Genomic DNA, 13436 nt, shown 5'->3' with positions numbered 1-13436 from the left:
GCCTCAGGATTAACCCACACCATATGATTTCACCATCATTGTTCCTATTAGAAGTACTGGACCGCATCTCCATGTAACAAGTGCATTTCCACCTCCACACCAAAAGAGGGAGATGAAAGATCCTTTGTGAATCACGTTTCTCTTGCTGGGGATACAGATGTTGCAAAGGGAAAGTTGTAGACGCATCTACGTTAATCACCAAAGAGAATCACGAATAGCCTTGGATCTATCTAAGTAGCTCGTGCATGGACCGTTCTCTATGTACTGAATATTTTAAACCCCATTATCATCATTATCATCTACAGCTACTTCATCATCATCTGCGAGTAATGGAAAATGTTTTGCTAACTCCCAAAGCGCTGTGTGCTCATTTCAGAACGTCCTTTGCTCTTAATGCATTTCTTAATGATGGTTCCAAATTGTGATGGGGAGCAGGGGTTTTCAAAGTCAAAAAGCCAGTATCTCGTTGCAGCCTCTTCTTCAGGTGGAGACAACCCTGCCCATCTCACAACAGACACCGGTACACAGAGCTCAGATTGCCAAGACTTCACTTACTGAAACCAAATGAAATATCAATATCCTTTTTAAGGTAATCATTGCACATTAAAGTCACCTCTGGTTTTTGTACAAACAAGCACAAAATGGAAAGATGAGAAGATACACCTGATGCATTCAGGCGTTGAGACTCTGACCAAGGAGCTTCACCATAAAATAATCCGTTGCAGCTTTAAAGCGGATCTTACTTTACGCTTACCGAAAATTAGAGTTGGTAATCCAGATGAATTGGAATGGCAATCTCTGTGTGAAGACATGTTAGAAATGGGTTGGGTTCTCTAGAAACAGAATCTGAGACAAGAATATGGGTGCAATTTATTCATGGAAGGAAAAACCAACAAAGAAGGTGACAGGGGGATATGGCGGGAAGAGGAAAGACATGACAAAGGGGCAGCCTCTGCACGAGGCAGCCTCGGTCTGACATCATGGCGGGCTCGATGTCGTGGTCCCCCAGGGTGGAGAGGTAGGGGTCACTTGGCAGGCAGGGGAACTCGTTGTCAACCAAAGGCCATGCTCTAGAGGGAGGGAGACCACCCGTGAGCCATTAGGGCCTAAATCGGACATCTGAAAGACAAGTGCGTTGGCCCTGTGAGGGGGGCTTGGGCAAGGTGCCAAAACAGCATCTATCACACCCACCATTTCCACTACCTGCAAGTGCAAATCTCCGTAAGCATTCATTTACCATAATATGTCTCTTCCTGCCCTCAGAAATTCCAATGCCCTGAATTCAGATTAGATCATGATTCTTACGCTGGCCAAAACTGTACATGATTTAAGGCCGTGGTTTCTAAATCTTTACTTACATCTCAGTATAAAGTAAGGATTTGTAAATAACAGGATGTTGTTTTGTTGTGTTATAAGATGTGTTGGCATGATTTCAAAATCTGTGGTTCGTTTTGCACACGGGTTTTCTTGGCTTATAAATCCATATACTTAGCTAGAGCTGATGCTTACAATAATGGTTTCTCAATGAGAAGCTGAACTGGATTTATTAGCAGGTTTTATAAATCAAGTGCAAAATATATAGTTTAAACTTCTAGAAGCACAGATTTATGTTTCCTTGCAATAAATCATGAGACTAAGTATCCACAGAGTCCCACTGTTTTTGTGTTAATCCGGTCAATTGCTGGGTAAATACCTCATGCCTTTTAATCCAATTCATATTCATAATTAGAACTCATTATTTCAGTAAATATCTGTCGATTTATGGTGATCCTAAATGCACGCATTTGGAGGAGTTTGGAAGCCTGCCTGCATATTAACAGTTACCGGGGATAAGAAATGCCATCACCATGAGAATGAGTGAAAAATGTACAACAATAATATTGAGTCCCCTAAGTAAAGGATAAAGCAGAATTTGAAATATCTCCATTTCCATTCTCAAAACGGCACCATTCAGTGATGATTATGTGCTATTAATGCAACTTTGTAAGTGGAGGATGCTTTATAATTGACTTAGCACTTTTATGCCTCCGTCTTTGTTTTCTTCTGACACGAGGAAATAGGAAATGTCTGCCGGCACCAGTGGATGAAACCGAGCCTCAGACATTCCGTGCATTTCTGAACATCAGTGACATAGTCTGGACATCATGGCTCCTCACTCTGGGTCTTGGCGTCCAGCTGCCCTCAGACTCACCCCCATGTGCTTTATCATGGACACAAATGCTAATCCCAAGAGGGAAGCACTCTCTATTGGGACTCTCCTCTCTTTTCCTCAAAGTCTCTGTACTCCAAGGATCTTGCAAAAGGTTGGAACTTGGAAACCTCATTGCTTTACACCTTCCTCCACCATCATGGGAGAGGACAACATGGGGGCAACTCACCGTCAACACAAATCGCCTTTATAATTGTTATTACAACTTACCCCTCAGCCTTACATGCATTACCAGTTGCCAGAGGACACTGGCCAGGGCTCATCCACTATGGTTGACGCAGACTGTTATGCCCATAGAGAAATTCCATTAGCCTTGCAGCTGGGGAGCTGCTCCGGTAGCTGTCCTACTGTCACAAAAGAAAGAAATATGGATTTAATTTTCAATAAGGGATTAAATACTTTGTTAATGTTATTAAACATGAAGGTAATGTTTTAAAATTTTAATCAATGATTAATGTCATTATGGGAAAGCTGTATGCAAGGGGACTGTCGCAGAAAATGTGTTCAGGATTCTAGATAAATGACTGACCAATTTAAAAAGATGAAATATGGGAGGAATTGGAATTCGGGAGTGACTAGCTCAGGAGGATGTGGAACAAGGTGAATATATAATTTTTTAATTCACGCAGGACTGGAGAGAAATAGGGACAGGGAAATTTTACAGTTTTATAAATGTTATAATTAATTGTAAAAATATTAACTGAAAAAAAAGTTTTATCAAACTGTTGGAGCTATGGAGCAGTCCTATTTAAAAGTATTTCTTTAGGGGCACCTCGGTGACTCAGTTGGTGAGCATTTGATTCTTGATCTCAGCTCAGGTCTTGATCTTAGGGTCATGAGTTCAAGCCCTGCTTTGGGATGAGTAAATTTTTAAAAATTAAAATAAAAGTTTTTGTTTGTTTGTTTACATATATACACAATTATCTCTTGGGGCATATGAGTGGCTCAGTCAGTTAAGTATCTGACTCTTGGTTTCAGCTCAGGTCATGATCTCGCAATTGGGGGATCAAGCCCCCCACGGGGCTCTGTGCTCCTTGCAAAGTCTGCTTTGGATTCTCTGTCTCCCTCTCTCAAATAAATAAAGTGTTTAAAAAATACATATTTCTTGCATCCTTGTTCTGGATAAGATGGTATATTAGTCTGCTTGGGCTACCTTAACAAGATACCACTGAATGGTTGGCTTAAATAACAAAGATTTATTTTCTAATGGTTCTGGAGGCTGGAAGTGCAAGATCAAGGTATTAGTGGGATTGGTACCTTCTGAGGCTTCTCTCCTCACCTTGTTGGTGGCTGCCTTCCCATGTCCTCGCGTGGCCCTTTCTCCGCACGTGTTCATCCCTGGTATCTCTTCCTCTTATGTGGATATCAGTCCCATTAGGGCCCCACCTTTATGACCTCATTGGACCTGAATTACCTCTTTATACAGTACCCTCAAGTATAGATATACTGGGGGTTGGGTTTCAACACATGAAGTTTGAGGAGCTACAACTCCATGTGTAAAATGGGGACAGTGCATTGTATGCGGACTCTCCTTGGTCAGGATGCACAGAATAGCTATTTGGAGACTAAAAACTACATGGCCACTACATGCCCATTAGAATGGCCCAAATCCAACATCGAATGCTGGCAAGGGTGTGGAGAAAAGAGACTCTCATGCATTCCTGTATGAGCAGCAGCCACACTGGAAGACAGTTGGTTAGTTTCTTACAAAACGAAACATCCTCTCACCACGCAATCCAGTAATCCCGCTCCTTGGTATTCGTCCAGAGATACTGAAAACTTACGTCCGCATGGATGCTGACAGCAGATTGATTCGTAATTGTCAAAACCACATTTGCTAATATCATCAATCCAATCTGAAACGATGTTAGGTATAGGAAGCTCTCCGTAGCAGATAAAAATTAGATTTTTTTCCCTTGAAGCCAAAAGCTCACTTTGTTCACTTATTGTTTCATAAAGGTCACTCTTAAGTGAAACTGTCTTTCTCCCACTGCCAAGAACATGTCTGCTCCATTGCTTCCTCAATTTACTAAGAATGTCAGTTTATAAAGATGTGCATGTACTTCGCTAAAAATGGTCTTCGTTTTATGGCTGCAAAACAGTGAGTTCACCTTCGACATTGAACAAGTGTTCATAATACACCAGGTGTTTCAACAAAGACACAATGAACTTGGAAAATCTCTACTTTTATTCCTTGGCTGAAAAGTGGAACCACCGTTAGAATTAGTTGCATGGATATTTCAGTATTCTCAAGTTGTGAATATACAACTGATGTCGTTCATCTGCTCAGGAAGATGAAGCTCTGCCACCAGAGCCAACCTGCTTATGATCTTTATATTACTTTTAGTACATGTACAGGAAAAGTTGTAGAAGAGACGGATAATTTTGAATAGTCAGTCGCTTGATCTAAATGAAAGGTCATGCTTCCCAAAATGGCATGTAGATTCACTTTCTGCAGCTCCGTGTGTTGTATCATATCACAATATAACAAATACAAAAGAACTCACAAAATACTACTAGGTATTTTTTTAAAATGCTGTTACTTCTGCAGATTTGTGTCCTCTGCTTTCTTGTAACTTGTGAGATCCCAACAGCATTTGTGAATTAAAAATGTTTACAGATTCTTCGTGCAGGTTGCTTCAGCATCAAGTTTCTTGAGAAATGGAAAATGAACTCTTAATTTGTCCTTAATCGTGGTCTGTTTTAGACTTCATTCTTGTCAAGAGGGTTTATCACAAAATGTTTTCATGTTTGATCCAAAACATAAATAACTGTAGATTTATACTGTGAGGTTAACAATGCAGCTACTATGACAAAATATTCAGATGACTATGTATACACCCTAAGGCAGGACTACTGAGCCTTCTTCTCCAGTACATATTTGCTATATGCCTAACCAATGATGTCCTGTTGCCACACTGAACCTTGCCCTGATGGCTTCACATACATTTTGGGTGGAAACAGCTCTGACTCAGCAGACTGGTACACTAATACCAATGGCCACTGTCATCAGAGTACTCAGCTTCTCCTTCTCCTTCTCCTTCTTCTTCTTCTTCTTCTTCTTCTTCTACTCAGCTTCTTCTGTTCCAACACCATGTGCATTACCTGTGAGCACCTGCATATTTAGTGTTAATGACTTAGCACCTAGAAAGGGTGCTTGAGCTTCAGATAGAACCACATGTTTCAGTGGTGACTCTCAAAACCACCTGTTCATTGCACATAATCCCCGGAGAATGATACCCTACCTATCATAGCTTATTTTAATGCAATGATGAGCAATGACACCATTCACCACAAATTGAAAACCCACCACGAATACTGGATTTAAAAGGATGCTGAGGATGCAGATAAAATCATGCACATTTTTGACTTGCAAGAAATGCCCCAGGCAAACCAGAAAGTGTGGTTACCAGATGTAGAAAGAATTGGGGGAAAAAAAAAAAAAGATCCTTGAAGGTCATGGAATACCCAGCATCAGTGGTCTTTAACCTCTGGAGGAAGAGATGATCCTCATGATTTGAGAATTTGCTAAAACTTATCAACTGCCTACCCAGGAGAATCCACCTATACTTAACATTTTGCCTAGAATTTCATCAGAGTCCAAGGAGATCCTGATTGTATCCATAGATTCCTGAAACCAACCCTTCAATGGTGGTTATGGATTTAGTTGTAGTGACCATTATTATAATAATTTACCGTCACTATTGTCATTTAGTGGACAGGAGCCAGGAATGACAAAAATCTCAGTAGTGTACGTTGGAAAGAAACAGAAAAAGAACAACAAAAATCATACTTTTTCCCGCACAACTTTGAAATACCCCACCACATATTCATTTACAATTCTTTTAAAAAAAAAAAAAATCTCTCAATACCTATCTAAATCTAGAACCTAACTCCATTTTATATCTAAACTCAAGGAGTCCTTTTCTTTTAATAGTTTTAATAGGCACCGAATTTTCCAGGAACACAGCAGCCAAGTAATTAGAGGGAAAATTGTCATTTATTTGTTTGGAAACGTACCAAGAGTTGTTAACAATTTTAGAAAAATTCCAACACTGCTCATGGTGTTTGAGTCACTGACACGAGCAGCTCACCCACCAGAGCTTTGGGCTACTTCATTATGTCATTAGGGAAGATACACATTATATTATTGCATTTTCTTTCCCATTTATTTCTTATGTGAATGGCAGTTACGGGATTCATCCTCATAGTCATTAATATCATTAAATTAGTAGTGTAGGTAGGTTAATGGGTAAGACCCCACCCTTTATCAGCTTTGCAGACTCCATCGAATCGTCCACTTCTCTCTGCCTAGATTGGTGATAAAAAGGACTCACTTCGCAAAGCTTGAGAATTAAGTGAGTTACCACCTTGTCCGTAAAGGGCTTGTGCCTGACAGTATACAGCATATAAAGTTAGCTATCATTAACATTGTCATTTTTAGTTATTAATATACATGTGTGAGCACCAGGGGTATATTTTAAAATATATAAAACATATGACCATTTAAATATATAAAAATATATAAAATATATAGATATATTTTAAATTTTAAATAAAATTTTAAATAAATAATATAAATCTATAAAATATGGCCATATAAGTGAGAGATTTACGTCTGCAGGAATTTAGGTAACCCAGGTGAGAGAGAGCATGAAAGTTGCCTTCAGAGACAAGATTTTAAGTTCTACCTTTTAAAAAATAGGCATGCTTTACTCTTTGCTGAAATTTATCCTGTCGTTGGCATCATTGAAAGGTTCCTCCGACCCAGAGAAGAAAGCTTAATTATGCTTGGAACTGTAAATACATTAGTCTGTCACTCAGTACTAGAGTGCATTCGCTGCACATTTTCCAAGTATTGATTGAAAGGTTTGCAATTTACAGAGATGCCTTCCATCTCTAGAACCAAGTTACGTTTTTGCTCCAGCAAAAGCACCATCATGGAGTCCCAGTGCAGACCATGGCCATGCCACCTTCCTGCGTCTGGCTATTTAGGAAGTCTTTGGTTGCCATGGCTGCTCAACGTCCATCCCACTGAGATTGCAACCTCACCCGTCAAAACTTCTCACAATTAACCAATTTCTCACTCTGTGCCCTCCTCGTGGCCCCAGGGGGGCATTCAACACCACCAGTGCTGATACTTTAGCGTCTTGGTGTTGCTGAGGCTGTCGTGCTGAGGTGCAAATATATTTGATTTCTGCTGGTAAACACTGGCAGCCATAAGACCAAAGAGATTCTGAGAAATGGCATGGGTTTCATGACTTCGTGTAATACAAGTCAAATCATGCATGATTTTCTTGGCTCTGTTTTAGGGAGCAGAACCAGGGACTATTGCTAGTTGTACATATTCATCTTCCTGAAAAAATATGATTGCTTACATTTTTTCCCCTCATTCTCTGGATCTCTCCAGCTTAACTAATACCCATTTGTCCTCCACCCACCCCCAAAATTACTCTTTAAAGTCTTACAACGTAGGATGTGGATACTGCTTGGTTCATGATCCATAACGCGAATAGATCCACTGTCTTTCCATATCAGGGGAGAGCAAGCTGCAATGACTTATTAGAAAAAAAAATTCTGCAGTACCTCCTATCTAAGTTATCAAAAAACCTTGTCTGAAGGATTCAAATAATGAGGATTGGTTGAAGAAGAAGTAGCCCACTTGCAGTCTAACCCTCTAAAACAGTGTTTAGATGCTCTAGCATCTGCTTGGGTTGAGACGCCGCACAAAAATGTCCTTACAGCCTGCCATCTCAGTGGTAGTGAAGATGCTGTGGTCAGTGTTGACCACTTCATCATCTTTTAACCTCACCATATTAAAGCCCATCTAAAAAAAAAAAAAAATTACAGCTTCATGTTGCTGAACAATGTTTGCTTCTCCTGATGAATCCATTGACTCCATTGTTTTTAATCCAACGTCAAATGTTGAGTTCACTTCTATTAACTTTATGGCCTAGATTATTTTTTTTCTCTTCTACATTTTATTAGAATTGCAGACATGTGTTTTTACATTTTATCGTATGTATTATAACATGTGTAGGAAATATCTCTTTTCCCATGTCGCCCATCCCCAACCCACTCCCCTCTGGCAACCATCAGTTGATTCTCTGTATTTATGAGTCTGTTTCAGTTCATTTGTTTTGTTTTTGAGATTCCACGTTTAAGTGAAATCATATGGTATTTGTCTTTCTCTGTCTGGTTTATTTCCTTTTTGCATAATACCCTCTAGGTCCATCCGAGTTACTGCAAATGGCAAGATCTCATTTATTTTGTAAGGCCGCAAAATATTCCATCACACACGCACACATATGCCACATCTCTGTATCCACTCACCTCTCCATGGACAGTTGGGCTACTTCCATATGTTAGCTCCTGGCACTAATGCTGCAATAAACATAGGGCTTCATATATCTTTTCGAATCGGTGTTTTCATTTTCTTTGGGTAAATACCCAAAAGCGGAACTACTGGATCACATGGCAATCCTATTTTTAATTTTTCAAGGACCCTCCATACTGTTTCCCACAGTGCCTGTACCAGTTTTCATCCCCACCAACAATGCATGAGGGTACTTGTTCTCCACATGCTTGTCAACACTTGTAATTGTTTTTGATATTAGTCATTCAGATTGGGGTAGAGTGATACTTCATTGTGATTTTTTATTTGCATTTCCCTCATGATTAGTAATAGTGACATCTTTTCCTATGCTTATTGGCCCTTTGGATGTCTTCTTTGGAAATGTCCATTCAGGTCCTCTGCCCATTTTTTTTTATTTGGGTTATTTGGCTTTTTATGGTGTTGAGTTTTCTAAGTTCTTGTATATTCTGGATATTCACCCTTTATTGGATATATCATTTACAAATATCTTCTCCCACACAGTAGGTTGTCTTTTTGTTTTGTTGATGGTTCCCTTCACTGTGAAAAAGCTTTCTTTTTGGTGTAGTCCAAATCATTTATTTTTGCTTTTGTTTCCTTGGCCTCAGAAGACAAAAAAAAAAGTCTAAAATGTCTAAAAAAAAATGTTTCTATGGCTGATGTCAAAGAGAGAACTACCTATGTTTTCTTCTTGGAATTTCATGGTTTCAGGTCTCATATTTAGGTTTTAGTCCATTAAATTTAGTTTTGTGTATAGTGTAGGAAAGTGGTCCAATGTCATTCGTGTGCATGTACCTTCTAACTTTCCCAACATCATTCGTTGTTAAGACTGTCTTCTCCCCATTGTATACACTTGCCTCCTTTGTTAGAGATTAATGGCTCATATAGTGTGCATTTATTTCTGGGCTCCCTGTTCCAGTCTACTTTTGTGCCATTGTCATATGGTTTTGGTGATTAGAGCTTTGTAACGTATCTTGAAATCTGAGATTATGATAGTTCCAATTTTGTTCTTCTTTCTCAAGATTACTTTGGCTATTTGTGGTCTTTTGTGGCTCCATACTAATTTTAGGACTATTTATTCTAGTTCTTTATTATTATTATTATTATTATTATTATTATTATTTTATTTACGATAGTCATGCAGAGAGAGAGAGGCAGAGACACAGGCAGAGGGAGAAGCAGGCTCCATGCACCGGGAGCCTGACGTGGGATTCAATCCCGGGTATCCAGGATCGTGCCCTGGGCCAAAGGCAGGCGCCAAACCAGTGCACCACCCAGGGATCCCTATTTATTCTAGTTCTATGACAAATGCTATTAGTGTTAAAATAGGGGATTACACCGAATCCATAGATTGCTTTGGGTGTGTCTGTGTGTCTCCTCTGTAGCATTTTCCTTGATTCTATGCACATGACCCTGAAGTTGGAATGTCTTAATCCTCTCCTGAGGTGGTTGAAATGCTCTGTGGTGCAAGAAAAGGGCCATGTCTGGAAATTTATCTTCCTTCCACCATCAGAGCAAAGCCATGCTGATACCCATGTGAGGACCAGTGAGAGCCTCACACCCCCCATGTTGGCTTGGGATCATTTTAAAGCAATTGCTGCCTGAGACAGAAGCCTGCAGGGCCAGCCTCCCTCCCCCTTACCTCCAGGAGCAGGAGTTAAGGAGATTTCCATTTCCATTCTAAAGAGAGACACACACTTGCCTTTGTCATGAAAGAAGGGAACTAGCAAAGAAACCACAAATACATCCATGAGACAAGACATTAGCCTTGAAATCAGCTAATTACAGAGGGCAAGAAAACAGAGTATGATTAGTGGCTGCCAAGAACAATGTCCTGGGATGCTTACCAACTTCCCTTTCCCTATGGACCATAGTGTAAAACAAAAACAGAAGCAAAAAAGTCAGCCCCTGTGTAGGGGAAAAGGTGAGGCAGAAAAACAGAAGTACCATCACCCCTGTATACTCTAATTGGCCAGTTTACAGCAGACTCCAGCTGGGGAAAAAGAAAGGTTCTAAGTTAAAGTTAGGATTTAAACTTTTTTTTTTTTTGCCTATAATTAGATAAACTACTGAATTGACAGCGGATTGGATGATCAAAACCAGTTGAAAGCGAGATCCCACTCTCATCGAAGATGTTCACAGGGGCAGAAGAGCAACATGAGGATGGATTCTGATTGTATGTTAGGGGTCCACGCTGTAAGGATCCCAACATATCATATGCTCAATGAATATTTATCAAGTTCTGACTAAAGCTTCAGACAATGCCAAATAGCAAGGAGCCTGAGAGACATGGGACATGGTGTATATCTGCTGGATGAGTTCATGGTCTCGGAGAGAACTACAGACAGAGAGACCTGGGCCCATGAAGAATGCCCTACCCTCGCTGTGCTGCATGTTGAGCAATAGATCTACTATGAACCCAGTGACCACCGAATCTCAGCAGAAACAATATCCTAATTAATTGAAAGAATGATGCCATGCTCTCCATTCTCAGAAAATAATTAAATGATCACTAGTTGACATTTGCTTTAAATAGGTCATTCTTGAGCATTTCTTATGTGGCCACTCTGTTGGATCATCTTTTAAAATCTTTGTGACAATTAGAGCTGGAAAGACAAAGCAAATGCTCGTAAAACGATGAACAATAAAAGTCTGAGTGTATTTACCTGTTACTTTGAAGCAATTATAGTCACTACTGCAGGGTTTTACTAGGGTCAGAGGTAACTTGATTAGTAAAAAGCCTCATAAACCAGATGGGACTTGCAGAATGATTAGGACTTCCCCCAAAAGAAGGAGGGTGAGAAGTGATTCTAGGAGAAAAGGATAAAATGAGCAAAGGCACTGAGGGGCTAGAAGGGAGTGTTTTGAGAGACTTTGTGTAAATCAAACTGATGTAAGTAGACTTTGCTCATCGGAGGATGCTCAACATGAGTTTGTATAGGTAAAGAGGGAAAAACCAGAGAGTCCTAGGAATCCAAACACTTACCTCTATGAACAAAGGAAGAACATAGCAAGGTTTGGAGCAGGGAAATGGGCTTCCAATAATACTTAAATGAGACGAAGCTCATAGAAGCCATTACCAGTAGACAGAAATAGGAGAGTCTCAGTAATGAAGTTCACTGGGAGGGTGCCGGCATCCTCAGTCAAGAAGGTGAGTGGGAGAGGATTGGATGGATTCAAACAGAGGTGTGTAGGATTTTCTCGCCAGCACAAGTATGACAGACTAGTGACATAAAACCAACATTCCCCCCAGAAAACACATAGCAATCCCAGATTAAGTGTAGCGAGCATTCTTTTAAATACAGAGTTCATTATAAGAAAGTAGTAATAGGGGTAGAAATCGAACAGCAGAAGAAATAAGAGTGGCCAGAAGGATCAAAATTTCCCTGAGGGGAGTAGCCATTTCCAGGACAGAGAGTACACAAGACCTTGGTCTGATACCAAGGATGGAGTTGAAATTGAGACCTCTTCCTGCAGCCAAGAACTCAAAAGTCTCTTGCGCCAGCAAAATTTGCACTAGAAGAAATACCTACCTGTTAATACAAAGAAATAACAAAAATATGTACTCTTTAGACCTGAAACCCAGATTGGAAAAATGTCTCCTTTGAGAGTTTGTACAGCACTACTGTTGTGAAGGTTTGGGAATTCGACCTTATATTTGGTGCATGATTTAAGAGCCCACACGATACATGATCACCTTAAAATGCACCAGCGCTACTGGCACGTAAACGTGCCTGGCACCTTGAAGGGTGTTCTTCCTTGGAGCAAAGCACCCTCAAAAATATCAGGATTCTCACAGAAAAAGCACATGGTAAGGTCCATACATGAACCCAAGTGACAAAATACACAAGGCAACAAACGACAAACCACCGAGAACTAGAGTGACTTATGGGAACAAACAGTAGGTTAGAACTTTAAGGAATAAATCTTTACCCCATGTCCATCATCCTCTCCCCAGTAAACTCTATCAACTGCCTTCATCCTATTCCCAATAGACTATTTACACCAACTTCCTTTATCCTTTCACACATGGAGTATTGACACCAACTTTCATCATCCCGTTGCCCATAAATTGTTTATATCAAACATCTTCCATTATCAGGGCCCCTAAGTGACTCACTGGATTAAGTGTCTGTCTCCAGCTCAGGTCATGATATCCGGGTCCTGGGGTTGCCTCAACAGGGAATTCACTTCTCCCTCCGCCTCTGCCTTTTCCCCCCACTTGTGCTCTTTCTGTCAAATAAATAAAATTTCTAAAAACATCTTCCATTATCTTTTTACAATAAACTATTTGTACCAAATTCCATCATCCAATCCCCAGTAAACTATTTCTCCTAGAGATGACTGCATGACTGGGGCATCTCCTACAACCCCATTGCATTATCTTGGTCTAGCCATTCTTAACTTGGAACACCAAGTTTGGCCAATACAGTGATGACCTATTTATCAGGCAACCCTTAAGAATCCGAACAAAACCACAGCTCTGGATAATTCAAGGACTGGAACAGAGGGGCATCCAGAGCCTTGGAGGGAGGTCATACCTTGGATGAGAACCTGGCCCATATGGTCCTGGTGCAGACCAACTCCACAGGACATCTGATGCTGCATCTTTGACAACTGTGTCAAGATTTCTCTAAGTGAAGTAATTGCCCTGTGTAGTGTCACATCCACAGGTAGGAATAGAAATCAGATGTCACTATTGTTTTCTATTTCCTATGTGGATTCATCACCTCAGACTTTATCGAGGTCCTTTTGTACCTACTTTCACTCTGCATCTCTTCTAGTCCCTTCCAGAAACGAGTGCTACATCCTTCTTACCTGGCAGGTAAAGAATACTTCTATGTATCATAAAAT

Source organism: Nyctereutes procyonoides, unplaced genomic scaffold (assembly GCF_905146905.1).
Source record: "Nyctereutes procyonoides isolate TBG_1078 unplaced genomic scaffold, NYPRO_anot_genome, whole genome shotgun sequence".
NCBI classification, from domain to species: Eukaryota; Metazoa; Chordata; class Mammalia; order Carnivora; family Canidae; genus Nyctereutes; species Nyctereutes procyonoides.
Note: the sequence above shows the minus strand (reverse complement) of the source record.